Raw genomic sequence first — 7,344 nt, forward strand, 5'->3', positions numbered from 1 at the left:
GGCTCAAGAGCTAGAATTTCGGGCTACCAATAAAAAAAGCTGCGATCGGTGACGCCGAAGCGGGCGAAGCAGACCTCCGACCACTTTCGCTAACGAGTCGAAAGAAATAACGTTAAAGGATTGAGGAGAACAAACGAAGGATGAAGAAGCACGTCCTGTCGTTCGCCAGCGCAGCTCCCATCTATCTCCTCCCCCGCGCGCCTGCCAACGTAAACACCGTTTCGTGCGTGCCCCCCTCCACTTATTGGCTCTGAAACACGACGCCAAGGTGGCGGCGAGCCGAAAGGTGTTCCGCCGGCTGGCAACGCGAGCTCGGCACGACTCGTCGTCAGCGAGCGAGCGCCACCGCTACCGCGTTGTCGGCTTCGCTGCACAGCGCCGGAGCTGTGCGGCGGTGCTGCATAGACGAGGCCAGTCAGTGTAGGGGGGGACTCGTGAGAAAGGAAGTTTGCTGGAGGAAAAAGGAGGAGGAGAGGGACGCGGCCGCTGTTCGTCGTGTCTGCCCCCCCCCCTTTCTCCACTCACTCCTTCGTTTCGTCTTTCTCCGTCCGATATTTGTTCCACTCCCTTTCGCTGAGCGTATCGACCCGGCTAACGCCATCTCCAGGCCACTGGCTTCCCTAAAAAGCCTCCCTAAACGGAGAGTTTGGAAAGGGAAGAGGGATGATGGTAGGGAAAAGAGGTTCGTTCCGGTTTAGCTGCTTTATCTGTAATTGTACAAGGTACTTTTGCTGTTGTGTATCTGAGTTCTTTTTTTTTTCTTCTTCTTTTCGCTGTCAACTCACTGCACTCGTGTTTAAAAAAAAAATAATAAAGGCGCTTAAATCGCGAGGCGAGGGCATAGTAGTAGGTTAGTCTAGTTTTTTTTTCCTTTTATACTTCATATTATGTTGTCCCGTTGTTTTCTAACCGTACCTCTATGCTTCTTCTTGTTTGCCCGAACTTCCAGTGTTCCTTCTTTTAAGCTCAGGCAAGCGAAATGACCTGACACGCTGCTCAGAAATATATGAAAAGAAAAAGAAAAGAACGGGCGAATGAAAAATTGAGTAAGAGTAATCTTTTCCGGAACTGTGACACCGTGAAACAGGCTAAAACAGCGGGCACTTCACACAAAAAAAGAGAGAAAATAAAAGAAAGAAAGAAAAGAAGAATGTAATGTTGAAGACTCGGCGTGGCCGCACGGCTCAACGGCTTAAAATTTGTCTCATTGAAGTAATTCACTTTTACTTACAATCGCCCGACACGGGAGAATGCGGGCTGTATTTATTTTCTGAGCTTTTAAAGGGGTGTCTCTCGAGTGGATTAAGGCTAATCAAGCGTCTGATTCATTTTTCTCTGAATTAACCTCTAGGGTTTGTTGTTTTTGTAATCGAGGATTACTACGGTCAGGCAAATGCAATATTAGGAGCTCTCTGCGAACATTGTCTGCATTGTCTGCAGACAATGTTTAGTAGCGTAACCCCTTCGATACGCCCGCATTGAAGTGCGTACTCTCTACCGCTTGCAACGTGCCGGTTTGAAATTAAGTGACTGCAGCTATTATCGACTTTGGATGTGGAAAATCCCTTTCGTTCCGTCAGATTATCTTCCTCCCCGGTGTCCGAGAAAGCAATACGAAACAAACAAACAAACAAACAAACAAACAAACAAACAAACAAACAAACAAACAAACAAGCAAACAAACAGATTGGTACTACGCAGCACAGGCAAACATCCACGTAGTAAGTTGCATTCAATCACGCCAACATTCCGCTGGGCTGTCAGGTAAACTGAGTGTCCAAGTTATGTACGTGCTATCAACACTTTTTCTTTTCTTATTTGTGTCCTCACATTTTCTGTTTTGTGTACCGAATTACTAATACCGTCGTTGTTAAAGAAGCTAGTGTAATGTGCGAAATAATTATGGTTACGTCTTGTATAGCCTCTATACGCTTCAGTAGGGTCATGTCCAGTCATTTTGCCGGCGCTAAGAGAATATATGTGCGAAAAAAAAAACTTTTTTCTTTCTGTGCGTGCCTCTGATAGTTTTCAGTGGGACAGGGAACGATTTCATCCATCTATAATAAGGTTTTCACTAGAGCCTTAGCTCATGATCTGTTCTGTAATATCAAAGCGATTGCGGTTGTCCTGGTAATCAACCTAGCATGGGGGAGGCACTGGTAATCGAACCCAGTACCTCCCGCATCGAATGCGGACGCTACCACCACTGCGGTTAGGCTAGGCACAGGCCCTGCCACCTGAGAATGTAAAGTAGGAGAGGGAGGTTGGCAACAACGATGTGGGGCACGTCTACTATGGTCCCTAGATTAGGTCTGCCGTAGATGCTGAAGCGGCACAGCTAAGATATTGTATGGAGCATTGATGCGTTTCGCCCTAGGAGACGCCAGATGTAAGGGCGGCCCCAGACCGCGGTTTGCAAAGAAATGATCCTTCACCGGCGAAATATAGCGGAAAACTAACCAGATACATTGGAAGGAGGATGCGCGAAAGCAAAAACAGATTTTTCGGGCTAATGTGATACAACGGAGGCGTATGTTTCTGTCATTTATATTGTTCTCTTGCTTCTGACCATGTCCTTGCACCCATATACATCGACAAGTCAAGACTGTGTATACATTCGCAGATTCTGATGGCAGCACATCCATAAATAATCCATAAGCAATCTTATTATCTTACAAAAAAAAGGCACTAGGTTCTCTCGCAAACCTTCCTTTTAACGCCCACACTTAACAAATATTCGTTAAATATAAAATAATCAAATTAACCCTACTCTGTGAATACTCCTTATTAATCTCTTTTAGATCTGGTACCATAAAAAGTCACGGTTATGTACGCTGTCTAGCTAATCTACGACTAAATCCTTCTACGCGCCTAAACCGGCGCTGTGAACATTGGTATGCTCCCAGGCTGCACACTAACTATGGTTTTGAGGCGTTGTGTTATTGCTTGCGAAATATACTAAATAATTTCAAAATTATTTCTGAAAATGTACGTGTTCTCTCTAATACTTCCATTTTGAATATGCTTTGTTAAATATGTCCGTAGTGATATTTCCCTTTGTATAACTTTCTTTTTTTTTCACTCTAAAGCGTCTGCACTGCTGGTTTGAATTGTCTTGAAATTTATTTTGCTACTGCCGTCTTGCTGTCAGAGTGAACCTGTGGACGTGTGGCATTGTCAATCTGTTTCATGCAGCTTTTTTTTCCCCTGTCCCGACCACTTACTGTAAAACTGTATGTGGTAAGTAAACTCAACTCAACTGAACTCAACAAAGTAAAGTTCAGCAGCTTTAGAAACCAGACGCCTTCTTTTTTGTACTTCTGTTTTTACAGGCTCTTGTTTCTTAGTGTGCGTAAATTATACTTTACCTAGACCGGCCATTAATTAACTGAGAAGTAGCGAGGCATGATTACTATGTCCCATTATCAGCGTATGTGCGTTACATGTAAACGAAGAGAGGGATAGGTCCTTGTACGGAGCGCTTACCATTGCAACTATCCGCCGAACAAATTTCTTGCAAAGCTCATTAGCCAAGAGACAAAAGCGTGCCGATCGATTGAACAGCCTGTCGAGACTGTTTTTGCTTCGGTGACGATTATTCATCACAAGTGTAAACAGAGGAAGCACCAAGTTGGTATCTGGAATCGAATCAGGGTTGGGGACACTTACTCATAAAAAGTTCTTTATTTTTTGTTCTTTTTGTATGTGTTATTCAGAGCGATAGTCACGAGGCTAGATTTGTGTTTCCGAGGTACTGAAGTTAAGGTTTTTGTAATAGCCTCGGATTGTTTCAGTTAGCAAGCATTAAAATGAGTATGAGAGGTCTTCTCGGCTCAAATAATAAAAAAAAAATAGCGGAGCACGACCAAAATATGACGCTGAGGACATCACGTTAGAACCACTTAAAACGCGACGCCGTTCTGCGCGGAGCATGATAACACGCTATGCAACGTACCTTAATTGTTGTTTTTTTCCTTCTCGCTGTCTTTCTTTCTTTTCCTTCTTTTTCTTCTTTTTTTCGTAAGAGGAGGCTAGGTTTTTTGGAGGCAAGCAATTTCCATCACGTGCAATTTCCATCATTAATCTTCACCGCTAGCAGCACTTGCAAAATCAGCGACGGTGCGCGAGGTGCGGGAGAGCGAGATCCCCAGCATAGTATGCACTGGGATCACGTAGGCGCCTAATGCTCCCAATTTCGGGTAGGGCTTCTCTCTCTCCCTCTCTGTTCCTTCTTTCTTCCTTTTTTCTTTTTTTCAGTACTGCTGCAGTTCTCAACTATACTTCGCCTCATCAATTCCCTGCAGTGCAGTGAAGCCTGTAGAGCTCACCTTCAATCGGCAACGAGAGTTCCTTTCGATAATGAGCTTTACGATAAGCAGTTCGCCTTTCTTGGCTCTTAACACTTGGGCGTTGTCGGCATATCTCGGTGACGTTTCGACATTTTTTTTTTTTGAAGATTAATCAACAAATATTTCCACTGGCGTAGCGAGGGGGGTGGCGAGTTCTAACCCCCTTCCAAATTTCTTTCAATTTTGCGCGTTTATATATGCACGCGCACATATGAACGCATGCACAAACATACACAAAGAGTAATCCCCCCACCACCTCCCCCCTCTCGAAAAAACTTTCTGGCTACGCCCCTGATGATTTCTATCGGTAATACCTTCTCTGTTTCCGCATGCGTGGTAGCATTGTTATATCTTAAGCTTGTTCAATGAACTTTTCAGTTGCTAGTGGGTCCTGTTGCATACTGTGCCGCTGCTTTTGCAGCGCTTAACAAGTTTCGAAGATGAGCGCATAACCAGTTAGCCCCGTTATCCATTTTGCAGCAACAAAAGTCAGCTTCCTGAAAGTGGGCTTGCCCGTTTTGCGCGATATTGATCCTTCCGATGAGCTTCCATTCAGTGGGCATGCCCCGCTGAAGGCGATCAGAGACGGACAGTACGAGAATCCGTCCCTCAGATGACCTTCCTTCCATTTGATGTTAGGTGACCCGTAGCTTCCACTTCACTGCACGGATTTGTTGAGGTGGAGCCACGGATGTAGGCCCGCTCGCTGAGCACGGCGCTACATAGTTTCCAAAAGCTCGCGGCGTTCTGGCGTCGCTTGCCTCATCTAGCCCTGTCTCGACCCTGTGTTTCGACACGGAACTCTGAAGAGAGAAATTTGAGGCGTCTGCGTGAAAGAGTTTTGAGTGGAGAAAAAGAAAAAAGTGCTGGATGTAGCAACACGCCTCGTCGCATCGCTGTCTCTATCTCTCCCTCTCTCTCGCCTCTAGATGCCCCCGGGTGCTTTTGGAATGAGAGGCATTTCGAAATTCATAGGCGGACTGTTGCAAGAGGTGGGCGTAGAGCTTCCGTTGGAGCTTGAGCACACAGTCGCTTGTCCGTCTGAGTGAATTACGTAACCAAGAAGCCATCACTATCTATCTATCTATCTATCTATCTATCTATCTATCTATCTATCTATCTATCTATCTATCTATCTATCTATCTATCTATCTATCTATCTATCTATCTATCTATCTATCTATCTATCTATCTATCTATCTATCTATCTATCTATCTATCTGTCTGTCTGTCTGTCTGTTTGTTTGTTCGTCTGTCTGTCTGTCTGTCTGTCTGTCTGTCTGTTTGTCTGTCTGTTTGTTTGTTCGTCTGTCTGTCTGTCTCTCTGTCTGTCTGTCTGTCTGTCTGTCTGTCTGTCTGTTTGTTTGTTTGTTTGTTTGTTTGTCTGTCTGTTTGTTTGTTCGTCTGTCTGTCTGTCTGTCTGTCTGTCTGTTTGTTTGTTTGTTTGTTTGTCTGGTTGTCTGTCTGTTTGTTTGTTTGTTTGTTCGTCTGTCTGTCTGTCTCTCTGTCTGTCTGTCTGTCTGTTTGTTTGTTTGTTTGTCTGTCTGTCTGTCTGTCTGTCTGTCTGTTTGTTTGTTCGTCCGTCTGTCTGTCTGTTTGTTTGTTTGTTTGTTTGTTTGTTTGTTTGTTTGTTTGTTTGTTTGTATTTTCTTGCCTAGTGTTTCTCGCGAAGCGGTTCGACTGACGTTTTCTCGTAGAGTAAGTTGTCGATATATGCGTCACACAGACTTTTACGCGGATGCTCATGTCATTGTCAGTCTTGCACTACGAGCGCAATTCAGCCACGGTTATGTTGTGCAATTGGCTCCTGAATTTCATCAGCATTTACATAGGTAGAAAAGCTTTGTGGCTCTTTATTTCATTTGAGTTCTTCGTTATCTGTCGCCTGCGTATCACAGTACGCTCCCTGTCTACGAAGTCTACGATTTTTGTCGAGTCATCACGAAGCGATGCGTGCGCCTTCAAGTGAAGTGAGGGACTCCGCGATCTCTACTTCAATACAATCTATAACCTTGTATGCAGTTGTGCACGCGTGTTACGCATTCTGATGAGCGCGTTACCGCTTCAAAGTTTTCGCAGCGAGCAACCCCTCCGCAGCAAGAAACAAATATGGAAAAAGAAACACATTAACTTTTCTTTATAGCCTCATCGCACGCGTTAATATGCATGGGCACGTCCGCCGGCGTCGGGGAGTAGCTGTGATTCTGACCACAAGGCGCCGTTTAAAGGTGATTAATGAGCTTAAATAACACCTTTTAAATCGATTAAAGAAGTGGCGCTCCTTTCTGGTTTGAACGATCAAAGTGTTAAGAAACATGAAATCGGATAGCGTGGACTTTCTAGATAAACTTAGAAAATCAATAACTCGTATGTGTAGCATGCACGCACCTGCGAACGCCTCATATAGTAACAAATTAGAAAAAAAAAGGAACATACTTCCTTCGCCATCGCTTTATACATGAATGTTCAGGTGTTGCATTACTATGCAAAGTGACAGCGCCTGTTCTTTTTTCTTCTTATCAACTTCAGTGTATAGAAGGGAAGCGGAACACACAGGGAGCAACAGAGCAGGCGAGCTGGCAAGTCAAAGTTACACGGGCATTTGCTGCGACTCGAGGGTACCGTGAACAAATTGCCAAGAGCTCTCGGAGAGTCTGAGTGTCTCCACTGAGCATCAATTACGTTGCGTATAATTAATTAGCAATTAACTATCATAATGATAGTAACGTATCCAGCGACTCTCTATAAGAAACACTTGAGCCTTGACCTCACCTAGGGTCAATGCACTCGCGTTGCTCGATGACTACACTGCAGTACCGAGCGAAATGCGATGAGCTTACTCACCCAGTAGACAAGATATCCAGCAGCACTTATGCAATGTAAGCATAATGTGAAAATTTAGTTGATCCGCAAAGACAGAAGACACGATACCTTTCTGCAACTCTTCCATAGAAGCAGAATGCAATGCGACACAATATTCACTCATCCGAATATG

General features: G+C 44.4%; 1 protein-coding gene across 4 annotated transcripts in view; it reads right to left on the reverse strand.

Annotated features, from left to right (window-relative positions):
- Positions 1-7,344, reverse strand: part of LOC119396811 (peroxisomal targeting signal 2 receptor) — a 521,060-nt gene that overhangs the window by 365,748 nt on the left and 147,968 nt on the right. The window contains exon 11 of one of the 4 annotated variants that reach the window (XM_049417240.1): positions 5,721-5,734. The exons of 1 other annotated variant lie outside the window; for it this stretch is intronic. The gene's annotated coding sequence lies outside the window, so the exon portion shown is untranslated. Of the gene's footprint in view, positions 1-5,720; positions 5,735-5,788; positions 5,803-5,876; positions 5,891-7,344 lie in introns of those variants that run through there. 2 more of the 4 variants (XM_049417241.1, XM_049417242.1) reach the window with 2 other exon arrangements.

The sequence above is a fragment of the Rhipicephalus sanguineus genome, chromosome 6 (genome assembly GCF_013339695.2).
Source record: "Rhipicephalus sanguineus isolate Rsan-2018 chromosome 6, BIME_Rsan_1.4, whole genome shotgun sequence".
Taxonomy (NCBI): domain Eukaryota; kingdom Metazoa; phylum Arthropoda; class Arachnida; order Ixodida; family Ixodidae; genus Rhipicephalus; species Rhipicephalus sanguineus.